The following is a 6,985-nucleotide window of genomic DNA, read 5'->3' on the forward strand; positions in this document are numbered from 1 at the left end:
TAATAGTTTGTTAAAAGTAGTTATTAAAATGGCTCATAACTAAGGAGGTACAAGGAATATTCAGTGAAGAATCACCTTCTGTCCCTGTCACCCATCACCTGGGGGCAGAAGGTGGATGAAGAGTTCCTGAGGGCCAGTCCTCACATCTGCCCACACAGATCCTTCCACCACCACCTCTGCCTTGCCTTCTCCACGCCCACACTGTTGTGGGCAGAGAATCTGCTGGATTTCACTCCTCAACTCTCACATGTTGCTCGGACCAGGCCCTTCCAGCTGCCCCTGCCCCCGCCCTCCCCCTGGTCCTGACCGTCCTAGGCTTATGTCCCTGCTGTCCCTGCTCAGTACCACATCCATGTCCCACAAAGCCCTGGTGCCGGAACCAGGTGGGGGCCCAGGGGTCCCTGCTGGGCTGGCCCTGCTTATGTGAGACTTGGAGTCCTCCAAGGAGAGCCCTGCCCTTTCTGGGGCCTGACAGCTGAGATGCCAAACATTTGGGGTTCTCTCCAGCCATAGGGAATTGACTGTCCTTCAGTGTAACCAGCAGTCTTCTTTGCTTGGGCAGCTGTCCTGTGGCTTTGCCCACAGCTCCACCCTGCCCTTCTGCCACCCTTTCACCTGTCCCTTGCACTGGTCCTGGGCAAGCTACAGCAGCCTGTCTGGGTGGGCCTGACTCTCTCTCTCTCTCTCTCAAGCAGGAGTCCCTGTGGCATGGTCAAAGCCACTCTTTTCACAGCTCCCCCAGTCCTGTCATGGGATCAGGGAGAGTGAGCCCTTTCCAGAGGAGGCCCTTGAGATAGAAAGAATATTGAAATCCAAGAAGCTGGTGATGTATTGAGCAAAGGTGTTGGGGACAAAAAAAAAAAAAAAAAAAAAAAAAAAAAAATAGACCTGAGGGGAGGACACAGAGCTGGGGAAATGATTCAAGCTGTTCCACATCCCCTGGGTCCTGTGGGGAGACTTGCCCCATGGCTACATTCATACAGAGTTCTTTCTCCATTATCCCCACCCCACCCTGGCTGCTCTTGCCTCCTCCCTTGGGTTCCGGGGTCAGGAGAGGTAGAGGGGAAAGGAGGGGTCACTGAGGATCTCAAAACCCTCTGAAAATGTCCCCACCCCAACTTCCTGCAGGAAAGGAAAGGAGCCTGGCCTCCCCACCCATGGGCCAACAGGCCATTGAGCACTAAAGATGGGGTGTCCTCAGTCAGGGGGGGAGGGGCTAGATCTGGGAAAAACAGGGGAAGGAGGTGGGGGGCTAAAGGGAAGTGAAAAGCTGGAGGGTGCAAAGGGAGGGAGGAGAGAAATGGAGGAAACTGGGAGGAAGACAGTGGAGGGGGGAAGGGGGGTGGCGGGCAGCCAGAGGAGGGAGAAAGTAAAACATGGAAGCTTTAAACCCCAAGGGCTCTCATCAAGAAGGCAGGTTTGTTTATTTGTTTGTTTGTTTGTTTTTTAAAGAAAAATCACTTTATTCTTTCTGTGGAAACAATATACGCTCCCTATAAACAGTTTAAGCATTGTGGAAAAATTAAAAAAAAAAAAAAGTATTAGTTCCAGTTGCATGATTCAAATATAACCATCATTAACATTTCTGGTGCAGCATCCTAGACATATTTCCATGCATTTTTTACAGATAGAAGGAGGGATAGAAATACTTTCATAAAAATGGGATCATGCCATATGTCTATTTTCTTAGTGAGGATTTAATTTTACTTGATTCTAATTGAAGAAAATGAATCTGAAAGTAAAACTGAAGAAATTCTTGAATTTCACAGACATTTCTTCACCACACAAGATATGTTCCCCCTGAAAAATCACAGTAGGTTGAAGAAAAGAGAGAGTGACCTTTAGAGGTATACATTTGGCTAGTCTCAGGGAATCTGAGGTGAGTCTGACCTGTGGCCAACGTCACCCCATGAAGGAAAGGACAGTGGGCCCTCCACCACGTACACTGCACCTGTCCCAGGAATTGTTGTCTAAGTTGTCACTGTGTACTGTCGCACTGAGGCAGACGCCCACAGGTTCCAGGTGGCTCACATGGTGTTTGTATTTCAGCCATGCCACACCTGGCCCTCCCATCTCTGCATTCACGTTGGTTCTCATCCCTCAGGTATGGTGGCATGGAAGCCCTGGGATGCTGAGCTCCCTGTAATGAGTCCTTTCTCTGGGCAAAACAAACTGGGTGCTGGGACAGCCTCTTGGTCACAACATCTGAAACTCACTCTGGCAGTCTTTCAGCATCATTATGTTTTTATTAACCACATTTTCCTTATAGGCCATATTGACTGATCCCTTGTTGAGAAATTGAGAACATTAGCATTAGCTAGTAGTTTTACACTGTCCAGTTTTATCTCGTCTAAATTGTTTGGTAACAGTAATTTACTTAGTTATTTCATATTCATTGTTTATCCAAGGCATCCACAGGTTGCTGCCTTCCTCTTCCGCTTCCTCATTCCTGAGTTCAAACTTTTTTTTTTTAAGTTTATTTATTTATTTTGAGAGAGAGAGAGAGAGCACAAGCAGGGGAGGGACAGAGAAAGAGAGGGTGAGAGGGAGAGAGAGAGGATCCCAAGTGGGCTCTGAGCTGCCATTAAGGAGCCCCACACAGGGCTCTGTCTCACAACTGTGAGATCATGACCTGAGCAGAAATCAAGAGTCAGATGCTTAACCAACTGGGCCACCCAGGTGCCCCCTTGAGTTCCAACTTTTGATGTCACTTTTTTTTTTTAATTTTTTAAAAATGTTTATTTTTGAGGGAGAGACAGAGTACAAGAGGGGGAGGGGCAGAGAGAGAGGGAGACACAGAATCTGAAGCAGGCCCCAGGCTCAGCACAGAGCCTGACTGGGGCTCAAACCCACCCACCACAAGATCAGGACCTGAGCCAAAGTCGGACACCCAACCGACTGAGCCACCCAGGTGCCCCTTGATGTCACTTTTAATTGTTGGAATTTTATTAAGTAGTTTTTCTTTTTCATGGAAGGCTTGTGGTCCCCATATTCTGACTTCTTTTATATTTGACAATGTCCTTTCCCCCCCATTTTCCATGAATGTTATTACAAAGATTTTGTCTTATTAGCTTATTTTACCAAATTTTAATGTAACTCATATATATTTTTTTAATGTTTTATTTATTTTTGAGAGAGGGAGAGAGCACGAGCAGAGGAGGGACAGAGAGAGAGGGGGGAAGGACAGAGGATCCAAAGCAGGCTCTGTGCTGACAGCAGAGAGCCTGACTTGGGGCTCAAACCCACAAACTGTGAGATCATGACCTGAGCCGAAGTCAGACACTTAACCAACTGAGCTATCCAGGCGCCCCTTTAATGTAACTCATCTTAATTAAAACATCCCTTTGTCTCTAATGATTACTTCCCCTTTTTGCTATGACAATTTTTTTATCCTTTTAATTAAAATAATATACATTTATTGAGCATTTACTGTGCTCTGGACTGTGTGTGTATAGAAGTGTATAAGAGTACATATTGTACTTAGCTTGTTTCATTTAATCCAGTAGTCATGTTAGGTGCATTTTATTAATATACCCATTATACAGACATGAAATAAAAGTTTTATTGAAAAATGTATACAATTCATAGAGGTAGATCTCAATGCATTTTTTTCACAAAGTGAACACACCTTTAAACTATCACCCAGATTAGTGATGGAGATATTTTCCTCTTGACTTTGTACTTGAATAAAAATGAACTGGTTTTAGTATTTGGGGGGTCCGTGCTCTTTTTTTAAAAAGTTACAACTTCATATTATTTCATTTTTATATAGTTTAAATTTTAAAAGTGTTTGCTTTATAAGAAAATCGTGAGAGACAATACAGAGTTCCCACAGGCCCCACACCCAGATTCCTCTATTATTAGTTTACATTAGTAAATTAGTAACAAATAGTACATGTTACAATTAATGGGGAAACAGTGGTACCTTCTTATTAACTAAAAATTCATAGCTGATTCAGATTTCCTAGTTTCCCCCTAATACCCTTTTTCTGTTCCAGGATCCCACCCAGGATACCGCTTACGCGCTGTTGGAGGAAGCGGCCTGGGGCACGTGGCCGCTGGCTGCTGAGCCACAAGCTGGATCCGGGCCTCAGGGGCTCCTCGCCCCTCCCCTGTCTATGGAATGCGCGCAGCCGCCATCCGACTGCGGGAGCCATTTTCAAGCGGGAGGCCTGGAGAGAGCAACGTGGCGCTGAGAACTTCTGAACGGGGCTAAGGCCTCAGATCCTGCAGGGTCAAAGACAAGCCTGGACCAGTCTGTAAGTCGGCTTGCTTCTTAAACCCGCCACCTACCAGTCTGGAGCGCCCTGGCCCTTCCTTCCGTCTCTCCTTGCCCTCCGTGTCCTCGGCCACCAGTTTTCCACCCAACAGGCTCCTCTTTTTTTAATTAAACACACACACACACACACACACACACACACACACACACCCACCCCCCCCACCCCCCCCCCCCTTTGTAGCGGCGTCTGGGTGGCTCAGTCCGTTGAGTGTCCAACTTCGGCTCAGGTCATGATTCCGCGATTGGTGGCTCAGTCCGTTGAGTGTCCGACTTCGGCTCAGGTCATGATTCCGCGATTGGTGAGTTTGAGCCCGTGTAGGGCTCTGTACTGACAGCTGGGAGACTGGAGCCTTCTTGGATTCTGTGTCTCCCCCTCTCTCTGCCCCTCCCCGCTCATACTCTGTCCCTCTCTCAAAAAATAAAAGTAAACATAAAAAAAAAAAAAAACTTTAAAAAATATCTCTTTTTTCCCCAGTTTTATTGATACAGTCGACCCATATCTCTGTGTATCTCAGGTGTACAGCAGAGTGGTCTGACTTACACATATTGTGCAATGATCACCACAAAAAATTTAGCATCTGTTATCTCTTGGAGATAAAATGAAAAGAAAAAGCAAAACAAGGAAAAAACCTTTTTTCCTTGTGACAAGAACTCTTGGGATCCACTCTGTTGACTTCCCTGTATAAACTTGCAGCAGCATAGCTTCAGTCACTACGCGGTAGGGGACATCCCTAGCACTCACTTGTTTTGTCACTGGAGGCCTGTACCTTCGACCACCTTCCTCACGGTCCACACTCTTCCCCTCAAAACTTGGTGGGCATTTCTCTGTTGTCTTCTAGCCTTGAGTGGTTGCTGTAGGGAGATTTGAGGCTTGTCTGATTTTAAAACAAATATTGAGCAGTATTCTGCATACTATAAGATGCACAGATTTTAGGGGTACAATTCTGTGAATTTTGACAAACGTGTACCCTGATGTAAACATCACCCAAATCTAGATATATAACTTTCTCTTTCCTCCTCAAAGATCCCCCTTGCCCCTTTTCCAGTAACTACCACGTCCTCCCAGAGATGACCACTGTTTGATTCTGATCACCATTAACTAGCTTTGCCTAGAACTTTATATAAATAGAGTCATACCATATGTACCCTTTTGTGTCTGACTTTTTTCTCTAAATCTGTTTATGTGATTCATCCATGTTGCTGTGAGAATCGAATCTTTGTTTCTTTTTTATTGCCGAGTAATATTCCGTTGTACAAATACACTGGAATTCCGCTCTCCATTCTCCTGTAGATGTATATTGGATTGTTTCCATTTTTTAAAGCTATTATAAATACATCTATGAACACTTTTGAGCAAGCCTTTTTGTAGACATAGGTTTTCAACTTTCTCTAGTAAATGCCTAAGAGTAGAATGGCTGAGTCATAGAGTCAGGGATTTTTAATCTTTATTAGAAATTTCCAAATGGTTTTCTCAAGTGATTATGCCATTAAAAACTGTTTTTTCAACATTTATTCATTTTTGAGAGACAGAGAGAGACAGAGTGTGAGTGGGGTCGGGTCAGAGAGAGAGGGAGACACAGAATCTGAAGTAGGCTCCAGGCTCTGAGCTGTCAGCACAGAGCCTGACGCGGATCTCTAACTCATGGACCACGAGATCATGACCTGAGCTGAGGTCAGACACTTAACCGAATGAGCCACCCAGGCACCCCTTGATTGTGCCATTTTACACCAATATATCCCAGATACTCTTTGCCACTTGCCAGTCCTTTTAACTGTAGTGGGTGTCTAGTGGCATCTTACTGTGTGTGTGTGTGTGTGTGTGTGTGTGTGTGTGTGTGTGTGTGTGTGTGTTAATGTTCATTTTTAAGAGAGAGCGCGCATGTGTGTGTGCCTGTGAGCTGGGGAAGGGCAGAGAGGGGAACGGAGGATCGGAAGCGGGCTCTGGGATGACAGCAGCAAGCCCAATATGGGGCTGGAACTCACCAACCACAAGATCATGACCTTAGCAGAAGTCAGATACTCAACTGAGCCACCCAGACGCCCCCTTATTATGGTTTTAATTTGTGTTTCTCTGGTGGTAAATTATACTGAGCAGTTTCTCTCCTTCTTTTCAGCTATTCTGTATCTTCTTTTTTGAAGTACTTCAAATCTTTTGCCCATTTTTATTGGACTATTTATTTTTTTAATACTGTTTTGTAGGAATTCTTTATATGTGCAGGATGAGTTTATTGGATAAATGTATTGTGAACCTTTTCCCTATTCTGTAGCTTTGCTTTTACTTATCTTACTCAGTTAATGAGCAAAGACTTTAATTTTGTTTTTTTATGGTTAGTGCCTTACATTTTTTTTTTAGTATAGTTGACACACAATGTGACATTAATTTCAGGTGTACAGCATAGTGACTCAACTTCTCTATATGTTCTGCTGTGCTCACCACAGGTGTAGCTGCCATCTGTCACCAGACATGCTATTACAGTACCATTGCCTGTACTCCCTATGCTGTGCCTTTTATCCTCGTGACTTATTCATTCCATGACTGGAAGCCTGTATCACGCACTCTTCTTCACCCATTTTGCCCATTCCCCTGCCCCCCTTCCCTCTGGTATATGGTTAGTACCTTTATGATCTGTCCAAGAAATCTTTGCCTGCCCCAAGTTTGTGAACATTTTCTCCTGTTTTTTTGGTCTATACTTTTTTTTAAGAGGC

This window comes from Panthera onca, chromosome A2, assembly GCF_046562875.1.
Source record: "Panthera onca isolate mPanOnc1 chromosome A2, mPanOnc1 haplotype 2, whole genome shotgun sequence".
NCBI classification, from domain to species: Eukaryota; Metazoa; Chordata; class Mammalia; order Carnivora; family Felidae; genus Panthera; species Panthera onca.